The sequence below is a fragment of the Macrotis lagotis genome, chromosome 4 (genome assembly GCF_037893015.1).
Source record: "Macrotis lagotis isolate mMagLag1 chromosome 4, bilby.v1.9.chrom.fasta, whole genome shotgun sequence".
NCBI classification, from domain to species: Eukaryota; Metazoa; Chordata; class Mammalia; order Peramelemorphia; family Peramelidae; genus Macrotis; species Macrotis lagotis.
This window is the reverse complement of record NC_133661.1, coordinates 110,001,401-110,008,971: the sequence shown is the minus strand read 5'-3', so window position 1 is coordinate 110,008,971 and position 7,571 is coordinate 110,001,401.

The window sequence follows — 7,571 nt, the reverse complement described above, 5'->3', positions numbered from 1 at the left end:
CAACACTGCTTTCAGAAAATAATTTATGCAATATGTAGTAGAGAACATTTCTGTTTAATTGCTTATTAGAGTAGGTGAATTCTTAGGTCCCTTCCAAATTTGAGATGCTATGATTTGGGAACTATAGTACCAAATAAAAGCCATCTAACAACAAAATATAGACTAGTGCCCCTTGCCAATCTACAAAATGTTTTTCGTGGAGTCATTTTTTAAATTATGTCTCATTCTTCATGGCCCCATTTGGGATTTTCTTGTATTTTGTTTTTGGTTTTTTGCAAGACAATGGGCTTAAGTGCCTTGTCCAAAGTCTCACAGCTAGGTAATTATTGTGTCTAAGTCTGGATTTGAACTCAGGTCCTCCTGACTCCAGGGCTGGTGCTCTATTCAGTATGTATCTAGCTGCCCCTATTTGGGATTTTCTTGGCAAAGATCCTGGAGTTGTTTGCCATTTCCTTCTTCAGCTCAATTTTTCAGATGAGGAAACTGAGGCAAACAGCATTAGTGACTTGTCTAGGATCACAGAGCTAGTAAATATGTGAGACCATATTTGAATTCAGAAAGATGTGATATTAGAACTGGAAAGAATCTTACAAATCATCTCATCCCACCATTTCATTTGTCAGACAATGAGACTGAGTCTGACTTGGCAAATGACTTATTCAAGATCACATGATTCATTTAATATCAGACCTGGACTAGAACCTATGACTGACTACTCCAGATTTAATGCTATTCCTATAATACTACTCCATCTCTGGAAATCTGCCTGGTGGACAGCTCTTATTGTTGCTTTTCCTTCCTTTCTCAAAGAGGACCATGACTTCAGTGAGTTGTTTGCAAAACATGTAAATGAATAGGATTTAAGGGAAGCAGGGCTGTGTAAAATCATCAGCCTCACTTTTTCCTTCAGAGCCATCTGGATCCAGTGGCCAGATATAGATCGGGACAGCTGGAGATAGACCTGGATGTAATGGGTGACTTTGGCCTTCCCCCAGTCTGGTTGAAGGTCTCTGGTGTTGACTTTTCACCTTTTCATAGCACATTTGCCACTTAGCTTCACTGTTTCTCTGTCTGTAAAGAAAAGGGTGCAAGGTCAAATTAATAGGGATCTTCCTAGGACCTGGTGACCACTGACTGTTGCTTTTTGCTTTTAAATATCTTTTGCAGAAATGTGTACTTACATGTATATGTACTGTGTGTAAGAGAAGGGAAGAAAGAGAGGGAGAGGGAGAGAGGAGAAAGGAGAGAGGAGAGAGGAGAGAGAGAGAGAAACTTCCTTCAACTCTTTTTACTACTGCATTTGCTTTCTCTTTTTGCATGGATCATTGTAATACCAGCACCAAGACAGCTTTATTATTTTTAAACCTACCTTATGATATTTCCTCTGACTGACAGTCATTGTCATATTTCTCTTTGATACTCTACTGAGCCTAGAGATGTTGACTTGGCTTAAGGATATGCTGTCTTGTCACCCACCAGAGCTCACTCACAATGTAACTCTTGCAATGCCTTTTCCAGTGGCCTGTCTTCATCCATTGACCCCAAGGTGCTTGAAAATTGGATGAGGAAAGAATCTGGTGTCTGGGGCTAGTGGATGCAAATCATCAATCTGGGGGCAGCTTCCTGGGTAGATAAAGTTATCTAGTCTAACCTCAGAAAAAATTAAAGTCCAGAGGAACAGGGGCAAAAAGTCATACAGGGAGTAAGTAGCAAAGCAGGAATTTGAATTTAAGTTTTCTGATCCGAAGGCCAGAGTTGTTCTGCCAGACTTCTGTCTCCTAGAGGTGAACATCTCTGTGAAGCCTGCCTTTGGAAAGCTAGGAAGTTGTGGTTGCTCTTTTTATGAAATGTGACTAATTTCTCTAATCAAAACAGAGAAACATGGAATTATAGCATTTGATGAAGTTCAAGAGATTTAGTTCCTCATCTACCTCACCCCCGGTAGGTGATCCTCTAGCCTCTATTTTAACACCTATGGTAATTGAGAGCTCCACTATCTTTCAAGGGAATCCATCTTAATGCTTGGCAGTTCTAATTATTTGAAAAATCTCTTTACTGTTCATTTCTATGCTGATGACTCCCAGACCCACGTCTGGCCCTAGGTTCTCCTGACCTCCCTAGATTGTTTTACACTAGATTGTCAGCTACTTGAACACAGACACTGTCTTTTGTCTCTTCCCCCAGCAGTTCCTGATAAATAGGAGACACTTAATAATTGTTTCTTGATTGACTGCACCTAAAATTGCCTATTTTATATTCCTAGTTGGATGTTATATAAGCATTGGAAGTTTAACATCTCCAAAACATAACTTGTTATCGTTTTTTTTTTTTTTTTTTTAGATTTTTCAAGGCAATGGGGTTAAGTGGCTTGCCCAAGGCCACAGGGCTAGGTAATTATTAAGTGTCTGAGGACGGATTTGAACCCAGGTACTCCTGACTCCAAGGGCAGTGCTCTATTCACTGTGCCACCTAGCTGCCCCTATAACTCATTATCTTCACGTAATTCCCCCCCCCAATAAATTAGGCCATCCTTTTCATTTCCCTTTTTCTTTTGAGATCACTATTATATTTCCAGGAATGCATATTTGTAACCTCTTTGTTATCTTTGATTTTTTACCCATGGCCACTCTACATTTCCAACCTATTGACAAATCTTTTTTCCACTTCTTCGGCATCTCTTGACATGCCTCTACATTCTCTTACAGGCATCCATCCAAATTCAGGCATTTAGAATCTATCTCCTACCAGGTCTACCTCCCTAAAGTTTTCCTCACTCAAATTCATCCTCTATGTAGTTGCCAAAGGGATTTTCCAAAAGTATAGGTCTTATTTGGTAAACTCCAGTGGACCTCCCTCATTGTTTCTAGGATCAAATAGAAACTCTTCCACGTGACACTGGAAGTCCATCCCAACCTGATCTTATCTTGTCTTTCTAGACTTATTACATACTTTTACACACTCCCATCCAATCACCTAGCTGTTTTTCTTTTCCTTGAATATGATACTCCTTGTCTTTTCTTCTTACCTTATTTTATCCCCATGCATGGAATGCATTCTTTTCTCTTTTCTCCCTTTTAGAATTCTTTTTTTTGTGTCTTAGTGCATGTTGTCTTCCCCAGCTAGACCACATGGGCCTCAAGGACAGGGACTGTTTCACTTTTATCTTCATATCTTCAGAACCTAGGACATAGTTCTTTTATAAATCCTTGTTGATTGGTTGTGTAGGGGAAGGCAATTTAGGGAGTGAGAGTCAGAAAACCTGAGTTTTAGTTGTAGTTGAGCCTATGCAACTCATTAGCTGATCTCAGGGAAGTTATTTCATCTCTCTGGGTCTTGGTTTCCTTCACTGTTAAATAATGTTATTGGAACTAAACAATGAATAAGATCTCTTCCAGGTCTTCTAAGCTGCTCAGTTGTTTTTCAATTCATGTTGAGTTTTCATGACCCCATTTAGGGTTTTCTTCACAAAGATACTGGAGGTTTGCTGTTTCCTTTTCCTACTCATTTTACACATGAAGAAATGGAGGCAAATGGAGGCAAACAATATTAAATGATTTGTCCATATTCACACAGCTAGTATCTGAGTTTTTCTTTCTTCAGGCTCAGCACTCTATTCACTGTTCCTCCTAGCTGCCCCCTTCTCCCCATACAGTCTATGGTTCTATAAAATATGTCTTTCTGTTACTTCTACTAAGGTAGTCCTAATTTTCATCTTCTGGAGCCACATAGATATGGTCCACACCACTATCTATTTGACAAACCTTCATAAAACCCTGTATCATTTGAGAAACTCAAACAAAAGCCTGAATACTTTGCTGAGGGTATTGTAAACATGAATGCTAGCTTTGGTCCAGTCCCAGGCAAAGCTATTAAGTAGTGGAAGTTTATCTTGGGGGCCTTTCTCTTCCTTTTTGTGGGATTCAGCTTTTAGCTCCACACCAATGTCCAAATCCTCTTCCTTGTTTTTGTGGTCTGGTTTTCCCTCCACAACAATGTCCAAATACAACTATCTTGCCTATGTTTCTTTCAAATAGGACTCCTGACTTGGACAATTGAATGGGTAGATAGCATGGTATGGAATCATCTGTTATTGGTTGTATGCAGTAGAGGTCAATGATGTAATACAATCTCTGCAGAAACTATTTTGGAATACAGAGTAATTGAATCAAATAAATTTCCCCTCCAAGCATAATGGCTGTTCTACCCCAGTTTCTTGGGAATCTCCATTTCATAGGCAGTGATGGAAGACCCTATTCTCCTTGACTCAACCCTCAATCAAAGTACACATAACCAGTAAATGACCTTACTTCCTTCTTTCCCTTTTTAGAACTTTACAGTTTCTCACTGATGTAGGCAGCTCATTTCCCGAGCTTGTAGATCAAATTTTATTTATCTTGCACCTAGGACTTATATTGCATGTCTGTGTGCATAGATGTGATTGACAGATCTTGTTAAAATTTTGCCTGCTCTGTTGCTAGTCCCAGAGATATTGACTTAGCTGAAGAAATGTATTCACTGTCGAAAGTAAGACTACTCCCAGTACTGGTATTCTTACTATCCCAAATTTATCTATTTCCATAAAAACCAATCAAGGAAGGCCATTCTCATAATTGCAACCCCCTGCTGTCCCCTTCAGTTTCATTTCAGTATGAGCAGCTAGAGACTGGTCCAGCAACATTGATTTTAGGGGGAAACTGAGGAAGTAGTGATAAGGTTTCTTCAGTTCCATTAAACAAGGATTCTATTCCATGTCTAATCCTCTCCAAGCTACTATGTTGAGACACGAGAAGAAATGCTCTAGTTGGCAAAATGAGGCTCCCTTGAAGTATCAAGGATTACTTTATTAACTTATGTTGGGGACAGATGATAAAACTACAAGAAATAAGAGAAATGGGAAATCATCGTGGGATAAGGGAGTACAGACCTTTTGACATGAAGTGACATATCCAATGTCATGTATTAATAATGATATTGATTATGATAGCTGTAAGATTTGCAAAATGCTTAACTTTTATTATCTAACAATTATGGAAGATGAGTACTTTTCTTAACCTTATTTTATTGGGTTTATCTTTTGTTTATTTTTTGTTCTCTTTTTGCTGTCTATTTTTTGCATTTGTTAACTTTCCCCAATTGAAAAAATTAAAAAATGAAAAACTTTTAAAAATTAAAAACAGAACAAATATGCATACTCAGCAAAACACATTTCCACAATGATCATGCTCAAACTGAATATATCAATATGATGATTAGATGATGAAATGACACTGAGGTTTGGAAAAATTAAATGGTTCACTTATGATTATGTAGGCAATAAAAGAGGCAGAATTTGAACCTAGACCTTCTTGACTCCAAGTCTATTCATTTTCCCAAAGTTAATGCCAGAGTCAGGAATAGAAAAGTCTCCTTATTCCTAATCTAATAATCTTCCTCAACTATACAATGATTATAATGTGGTTGTATATTTTTATATGTAACTATAAAATGGTTATAATTATCTACAGGAATTATCTACATCCTATGATAGGGGAAAGAATTCCATAGTCAGAGCTTTGAAAAGGAATATTTTTTCCCCATTACTGGTTTCTTTTCATTCCTGCTCTCTCCTCTTTAAAACCTATATAGGCTAATAGTACAGCACCCGTATGCCCCTAGAAGTTATAGTATGGGGAAAAAGAGCACATAAAAAATTATGATCTTAAGCAGGTAATGAGATCAGACTATGAAGATGCCATTTCTGGGCTTGTTCTTGCCTTGCTCCCAATTACGAATTTATATGGTCCCATTTTCTACTTTCATTACAACCTTGGTCAACATCTCTAGCCAGGGTATCTATCTCATTCCAATGTTCTGGCCTACCTCCTTTCTGAGTCATTTGAGAAATTCTGATTTTTATTCTTTCTACCCTTAGATAATCTCCTTTGCTTCCTGCCCTCCTCATTCAGAACAAGAAACTTTTTTGGAGTAGGGGTATTTGTATATGTATGTGTATATCCTTTTCACTCTCACTGAAACTTCTACATTTAGACTCTTATCTTTTATGGTTAAGGCTATTACAATAAACTCCTCATTCAAGCCACATACTGTCTGCTGCCTGTTTTTGTATGGTTCCTATATAAGAAAGGTTTTTACATTTTAAAATAAAGTTTTATTGAAAATATTAAGATTGGGACGGCTAGGTGGCGTAGGGGATAGATCACCGGCCCTGGAGTCAGGAGTACCTGACTTCAAATCCCGCCTCAGACACTTAATAATTACCTAGTTGTGTGGCCTTGGGCAAGCCACTTAACCCCATTGCCTTGTGGAAAAAAAAAGAAAATATAAGATTAAGTTTTATTGTAAATGTAAACACTATGATTAGATAACAGTTTGGATGGCTAGATTTGGTCTTTCACTCTATTTGCCTACTCCTATATTATTCACCCTGTCCCAACTCTCTCTGATCAGTCATCTAATCCAGGGCCACCCTGCTTTTGCCTCAATCCTTGTCTGATGTCTAGAATGGAGAAATGGAGTGGATATATAGCAATGGGTCAGGGAAGAGAGATAATGAAGAAAAGGAAAACTTTTTTAAAGAAAAAAATCATTTCTGAAAGGTTTTCATTTTTGGCAAGTTGAGCAAATTGTGGTTTGAATGTGACTAACCTTAGCTATGTAGAAATGAAAATTATCTACAGCAACTGGTGCCCCACCGTGGGATTTATTATTGCTAATGAGAAGTAAGAACCAGAACCTGTCAGGTGAGTTATAGTTTTACCTTCATTTATGCAGATAAATTGAGAACATTATAATCCATATTAATTGCATTTATACTACAGCAATTTGTTATGTTCTCTCTCTTAAAGGCACTGACTTCCCCCATAATGACATCATTGTCTTCAACTAACCATGTCTCTATCCTTTTCTCCTGATTTCCTATAATGCTTTAATTGGGGCCTGCTGGCTTAGTGATGCATTGATATCTTCAAAAACATTTTCCTGTTCCCCAGTGTCCCTCCTCCAACTTTGAAGCCTTGGTACATTCATGGAGACACAGCTTCCAGAATGGAGGAGAACAGTCTCACTGTACTCTTCCTTCTTTAGATCGCAGGTTGGGTCTTATGTTCAATTGTGTATACTACATTATAGGAGGGACATTGGTGAGTGTTCAATATGGAGGCTATATTGGTTAGGGAACAGAAAGTATATCATGGACAGCATGGTTTGCAGGAACAAACTTGTTTAGCCTGACCAAGGAAAGAAATACACTAAGTGTGAAGAGGAGACTTATTCTGTCTTATTCCAGAAGGCAGAAGCAAGAGTGGTGGGTGGAAGTTTATAGGGAGAAATATTTCAGCTAAATTTAAGTTCCTAACAACTAAGCTATCTGAAAATGGAGTGAGCTACGTTTGTAGGTAATAAGTTTACTGTTACTAAGAGGGGAGAAGGTGCTATGGCCACTTATTGTGGCATAAAAGAAGTTCATATTTCAGATAGGGGTTAGATTAGATGAAGTTCTTTCCAAATCTGAACTTCTACGATTCTGTGAAATCATTCATGGGATTGAGGCATATTAGAAAGCTCTAGATATA